The sequence below is a fragment of the Limulus polyphemus genome, unplaced genomic scaffold, assembly GCF_000517525.1.
Source record: "Limulus polyphemus unplaced genomic scaffold, Limulus_polyphemus-2.1.2 Scaffold6442, whole genome shotgun sequence".
In the NCBI taxonomy this organism is placed as follows: domain Eukaryota; kingdom Metazoa; phylum Arthropoda; class Merostomata; order Xiphosura; family Limulidae; genus Limulus; species Limulus polyphemus.
In genome coordinates, this window is record NW_013672052.1 from 23,802 (window position 1) to 30,590 (window position 6,789).

Sequence of the window (6,789 nt, forward strand, 5' to 3'; positions counted from 1 at the left end):
CTTAAACTGTTGGTTAGAAGCTTTTATTCCTTTCATCTAACAATAATCTTAAACTGTTGGTTAGGAGCTTTTATTCCCTTCATCTAACGATAATCTTAAACTGTTGGTTAGGAGCTTTTATTCCTTTCGTCTAACAATAATCTTAAACTGTTGGTTAGGAGCTTTTATTCCCTTCATCTAACGATAATCTTAAACAGTTGGTTAGGAGCTTTTATTCGTTTCGTCTAACAATAATCTTAAACTGTTGGTTAGGAGCTTTTATTCGTTTCGTCTAACAATAATCTTAAATTGTTGGTTAGGAGCTTTTATTCGTTTCGTCTAACAATAATCTTAAACTGTTGGTTAGGAGCTTTTATTCGTTTCGTCTAACAATAATCTTAAATTGTTGGTTAGGAGCTTTTATTCGTTTCGTCTAACAATAATCTTAAACTGTTGGTTAGAAGCTTTTATTCGTTTCATCTAACAATAATCTTAAACTGTTGGTTAGGAGCTTTTATTCGTTTCTCACGGCTACAAAACCAAACAAGAACAACAAAAAGTGTAAATTTTTGCAAGTTTGAAAATCTTTATTCGTCATTATTTTTATTGTACAAACAGAGCAAATTAATTCGCTTTGAAACAAAGACGTACATGTTCCTATAACTGCAATACACAGTGAAACTTTCCGTTTAGTTTCACAACAGAATAGTATTTTACCGAGAACAAATGACACAAGGTGTGAAAATCTATTGGTTGTTGCAAGTATAAAAGGTAAAATGAACTAAAATGGCACATTTTTTTTTCTAAAACTTGGACTAAAATAAATTAAATCACTGTTACACGATCCTTCAATAGATAGTAATAATAACTACCCAAAACATAAAAATACAAAGAAATCAATGGTATGCATTTACGCACTCATAGATGGTGTATATATCACTTTTCATATTCCGACTGTTTAAAAATTTGTTATTGTGTGATTAATTGCTGAACATTCTCAAAAACTAAAACATCAGTAAGTTGCAGTCACAGGAACCTCAATTCTATGCTTCCAAACTGCTCGATTTGCTTTTCTGAAATTTCACCGACTAACAAACTTGTATTTTTACCATTATTTTCAATGGTTCCTATGTTTATGAGGTAAATACAATACAAATTACAAATAACTAGGTATGATTTTAAAGATTTATACATGATCTGAACAAAGATGTATTATCAAATAGCCCTCCAGCGACACAACGCTAAGTCTGCGGACTTATAATGCAAAAACTGGGTTTCGATACACGTGGTGGTCACAGCACAGATAGCCCATTGTGTAGCTTTGTGCTTAGCTACAAAACAAACAATACATCACAATAATTATCAATAAAGCTTATTTTGTCCCCAGTGGAACAGAGGTATCTCTGCGGGCTTACAACGCTAGAAACAGGGTTTCGATACCTGTGGTGGGCAGAGCACAAATAGCCCTTTGTATAGCTTTGTGCTTAACTACAACCAATCAAAGCTTATTTTCAGGTCCATAAAAAACACCAAATTATTGAAATCATCCAAATCACTTTTCGTACATTTTTAATCTGTGTAATTTTAGTATATACTAACAGTAGAGATTAATGACGTCTCAAGATCAATGTAAATGTGCATCTGAAGGTATTTCTATGCGCGGAAATTCGAAGCAAACTATTTATATCAAACTTTTGACGTTGTGACGTCAAACATTTTTTTCTTAGCTGAATAGTGCCATTCAATTAAAATACTTCAGAGTTATGTAATGAAACAGTTATTTATTTATTTGATTACACATTGTTTGTGATTTTCCTAAATTTCTCTGAACACAGTACGAAGCTCGCAACCTTCTCAGGTTCATTAATTTACAGTCCCGTATTTAGGAAGGAATCGCAAAATAACAGGATGCTCGCCAGAAAATGTGTTGCAGAGCTATAATGTGGATCCTCGTAACTTTGACGTAAAGGAAGACAATCTTTATATGAAAACACAACCAAAGTACAAGGACAAGTGTGTAGTATGGTGGCTTCACTGGAGAGTAATTGAATATTGTTATTTTGGAATATTGAATCGTATGCTGTAGATAAGTTGAATTGAATGGTTCCAGGCTGACAAAACATGACATTATATAATAATAGTAATAACGATGACATTCTTCTCAGGATGCAAGCCTTACCCACTTGACTTATGGTCACTCTCACTTCAAAACAAGGGAATTTTTATCCATGGGACATCACCCGACTTGCCAGTGGAAAACATCACTTTCAATTTCTACTCAGTATGTTCGATATTACAGAAATGTTTCCCACGAGAAAGTACACGTGACACTCTAGTTAACTGGCCAAGTTCCACGAGTAACTAGAGCGCGAGTAACTTATGGCTCCCTTGACTGACTATGCATTAAGAGAACGTGCCCCATATATAGAGAAATTTTTTAAAAAAGTTACATATTCAAACTAAGGGAATAGGAAATACATGGTATGGCTGCATGCCTTAATAGGAAAGTCGAAAGAATTTTGAACAAAACAGCCCTAGTGTGAACACTTTCTGCTAAAATTAGTCCCGATTTTCTTCAGAGCTTTAAAAAAATTTGCTTTAGCATTTTATTCAAGGAAACAAGATGAGATAGGCCTAGTTAGATCATTTTGTGCTTAAGTTTCTTTGTGGTGAAGAAGTCGTCGTTTCTTAGGCCGTGTATTAACAGTATTAACATGAAGTATCAACAGCCTAAGTAACTGATTGGATATGCAAAGAAAATCAAAGAAAGAAAATTTATATATATATATTTCCTTTCTTTACCCATTTAAGCATTTACTTTCTTATTTTCAAAGCTACAAATTCATACAAATATTATGTATATAAATATTTTATTTACATGCTACATAAAAAAATCATGTCAGATTTCGAAGTATTTCACCCAGTATTTGTTTTTACACTGCAATAAAACAAACCATACAACACGTACATTTTAACAAGTATGTTACCATGTATTTTATGTCCCCTTACCTAATATGTAAAATTTTATACATTAATTTACATTGTGCTAGTTTTATTTCAGAACATAGATCAAGTTTCTCTTGTCTTTAATTATTCAAGGGAAACAAAGTCATCTCGGTCAACATTGGCAAAGATTACTGTAGCATTAAGTACATTCATGATGTTAGAAAAACACGTAAGTTCAAGAAATCAATTTAACACAAAGATGTGATACCCTATAACCAAGAGCGTCGAGAGCCAGCACGGGATCCCCTTTTCTCTGTCTCTAAGAATCTTTAAGAACTTATTAAAACAAAGGACCTAAACTAGGACAGCAACGAGCTCATAAACCAGATAAAATCATAGCAGCAGCCGTTTTTGCTCACAGTATAAGCGTAAAAACGTTAATAAAGTAACAACAAATATCTACTAAATCTATAAAGTAACAAATACATATTGATTATTACTCAAATTATTATTTCAGTCGTTCTTAATGTATCAAACGTCTATATGCCCATAGTTTTTGGCTTTTCTTTTTTCGTCGATGCTGGAGACGACACATGTAGAGTAATTCTTTTTTTACATTCACTTTTACGATCTTAGAATCTGTCTGAGCAGAAACGATATCTAAGCGGAAAATTTATCCGTATCATGATGGATATTAATATCGAAACAACGGCTCTCAAAAACAAAGACCTAGTAATCTCTCTCTTTCTGTGCATGCGCTACCCACGTGACTAACTGTTTTAAATCGACAAGCCCATGAGGCATCTTACTGCTTACCCCCTAGAAACGGTCACTATCGCCACCTATATCGTAATTCACGCTACACAAAGATAGGAAACCTAATAATCCGAGTGATCTACCTTTTGAAAGGGCTAGGGTTATAGGCAGGCCCGCCGACAGGGGGCAACTGCCCAGGGGCTCGGGCGAATGAAACCTGGTTATGCCGTAAAGCCCGCAAAGCATCTTTAGGCTATATCTTCATTTAATGATAAAAAAATACATTGCGTCTAGACCACTGTTGGTATTGTGTCATACATTGCGTCTAGACCACTGTTGGTATTGTGTCACTGTTGATATTAAGTGAAACGATCCATGAGTCATCAATTTTCATGAACAACAACTGTTCCGGTTCGAACCAGATTATACCAAATGAATTGTAATTATTTTCAATTGTATTTGTCATTTACAAATCGGAAAGTTGGGGTAAGAATTAATATCACAACTTTATTTGTGTTTTTAAACCTGGTTATTTACTTTAGTTGTATACTATTATTATTATTTCAATTAACTTTACAACGATTTACAAGAACTTGCAAACCAGCAAGCTCGTTCCCGAAGTGGGTTAAACATCGACAGCAGGGAATTGAACCTGGATTTCAGCGTCGTAAGTTCGTATACTTACCGCTGTCCGCCGAAAAGAACTACATTATATTAGTTCTAAGCATTATAATATGTCAAACACACTATATCTGCCACATTCAATGACTAAGAGGCCTTTCGCTTAATACCAAGGTCCATTAGTCAGACTGCAATAATACAGAAATAACAGTGGCTACACACACACACACACACATTATATATATATATATATTAATTTACTTATGAACAACTGGTAGTGTGTGAACCAGATTATAAAAATTGAATTGTCGTTATCTATCTGTCTATATATATAATAGTACTATCTGTTGCATGTCCATATAACTACTACTCAGGGTGTGGATGGATCTTCACCAAAATTGGTATGGAGGTTCATTAGGTCTATGCGGTTTTTATGGGTGTTTTTACCACTACTTCGCTCCCTGTTGATAGATCTTCACCAAATTTGAAGGTTTGTTGGGTCCATGGGGAGGTACATACAAATTTGCGGTTTCACGTTTTGTTTTGTAGTTTTTATGGGCGTTTTTTTACAATTGCATACAAGGGAAGCAACTTTATGTCCCAAAATAACCTTTCATTAAAGATGAATTTACATAACTTCCGTCCAGGGGACAGATACTCCAGCTAGTTATTTATTTCAATCGTTTACAAGTCAGGTTTTTAGAATAAGAATTAATAACACATTATTTTTTAAGACTAATTTTTATTTACTATGTTCTTCGTTATTACCGTTATTATTATTATTATTATTATTATTATTATTATTATAAGATACGTTGGATCTGTTCCCGTATTGTTTCAGTAATTCAAAGCATAACCGACTATAATCGCTTAAGTGCATATTGAACACTTATCAGTCAACATCACTATTACTTAACATCTCACTGACATCACCTCTGCACTAAGTGTTAATGTTATTCTATGTAGTATGTTACACCAACGGGAGTACTAATAATTTATGGGTCATTCATTCCGTTGTATTCTGTTCACAGACACAAATATTTTAATCGTACTAATAAAATATATAAAACATGACCCTGGGCCTATCTGCTAACAAAACGTTGCTCGCTATATCTTCAACTGCTTACTTTAGTCAGCAAAACTATGTAACAAATATTTGTTAACATACATGGAACTGTTTCTTTGCTACATTTAAATTTTATACAGTTTATTAAATATAAAATGTTCCATTCATTACCAAATTGTTTGTTTTTTTTTTTCATTCAACGGCTTGTAATCCAAATTAAACATTCCTGGTTTCGTACTAAAAGCTACATACAAGTTAGATTCATTTGGGGTTTAAGTAAAAAAACGTGGAATTACTACAAACTTTGTTATAATGCTATAATTTACTGTAGTGTTTCTCGAACGTTTTAAACAGCGCCTTCCTCATCTTGTCTATGGTATTTGACGCCCACACCCATACATAAAACAAAGTAGTACTATCAGTAAATATTAAAACTAGTGGATCATAGGTTCATACAGACATAGATGCAAGTATACAATAATGTAAATTTTTAAGTGGAATACAGCTTACCTATTAGTGGAAAGGGTATATCTATTTATTGGAACAGAGTAATTCTATCCGGGACTTGGTAAACGACTTATAACACTAGATTAAAGAGGAATTCATCTAATAATACGAGGGCAAATAAAGTATTAGTCGGATGCACAGCGCCATCTAGAAGTTACGATTTGAGTACCCAAACCATTAGTCTTCCAAATGACACTGCAGTCAACGAGTGCTCACAAACATGATAAATCAACGAGTTCCGATCGAGTGATATTTTTTGTAATTTGCTCCAAAGTCCGATGAAAAAAAAAACAGGACAAGTACAATAGATATTTCCTTTTTATATATATAAAAATAATGTCTGACAAAATACCCCATTCTTTGTTTTATTTAATAAAATAATTCGAATGAATATTTATCCTACTGGGGGAATACCGTTCCACATCTTAAATCTATTGAATTTGATCATACTCAACAAAAAACAAACAGGATTGAAAATTCTTGTACAACCTGGTTTCCGATTGGTCAGAAGTTCGGTTAGATACGCAGGCTCCAAAATGTTAGTCATTTGATCTCATGAAACTGAAAATTATTACCCTGCCATTACTACAAGCGTATTTTGTACTCAAGTATGTATCTCTCTCTTGTGTGCGTGCGGCGTGTACGTTGCATCAGTGGACATCCATCCTGGTCCACCAGCCTTCATATAAGGTACACATTACATCAATATGTAGCTGTTACCAATGCTGTATTATTTCCATAGGATTACAACTATCAAGCGTATTTGTACTCGAGTATGTATCTCTCTCTTGTGCGCGTGTACGTTGCATCAGTGGACATCCATCCTGGTCCACCAGCCTTCATATAAGGTACACATTACATCAATATGTAGCTGTTACCAATGCTGTATTATTTCCATAGGATTACAACTATCA

General features: G+C 33.9%; 1 protein-coding gene across 1 annotated transcript in view; it reads right to left on the reverse strand.

Moving 5' to 3' along the window:
• The window catches only part of LOC106473722 (beta-1,3-galactosyltransferase 5-like), a 9,026-nt gene extending 3,062 nt beyond the window's left edge, over positions 1–5,964 (reverse strand). Inside the window, exon 1 of the mRNA XM_013934399.2 lies at positions 5,879–5,964. The gene's annotated coding sequence lies outside the window, so the exon portion shown is untranslated. The remainder of the gene's footprint in view (positions 1–5,878) is intronic.
• Positions 5,965–6,789: the final 825 nt, after the last annotated feature.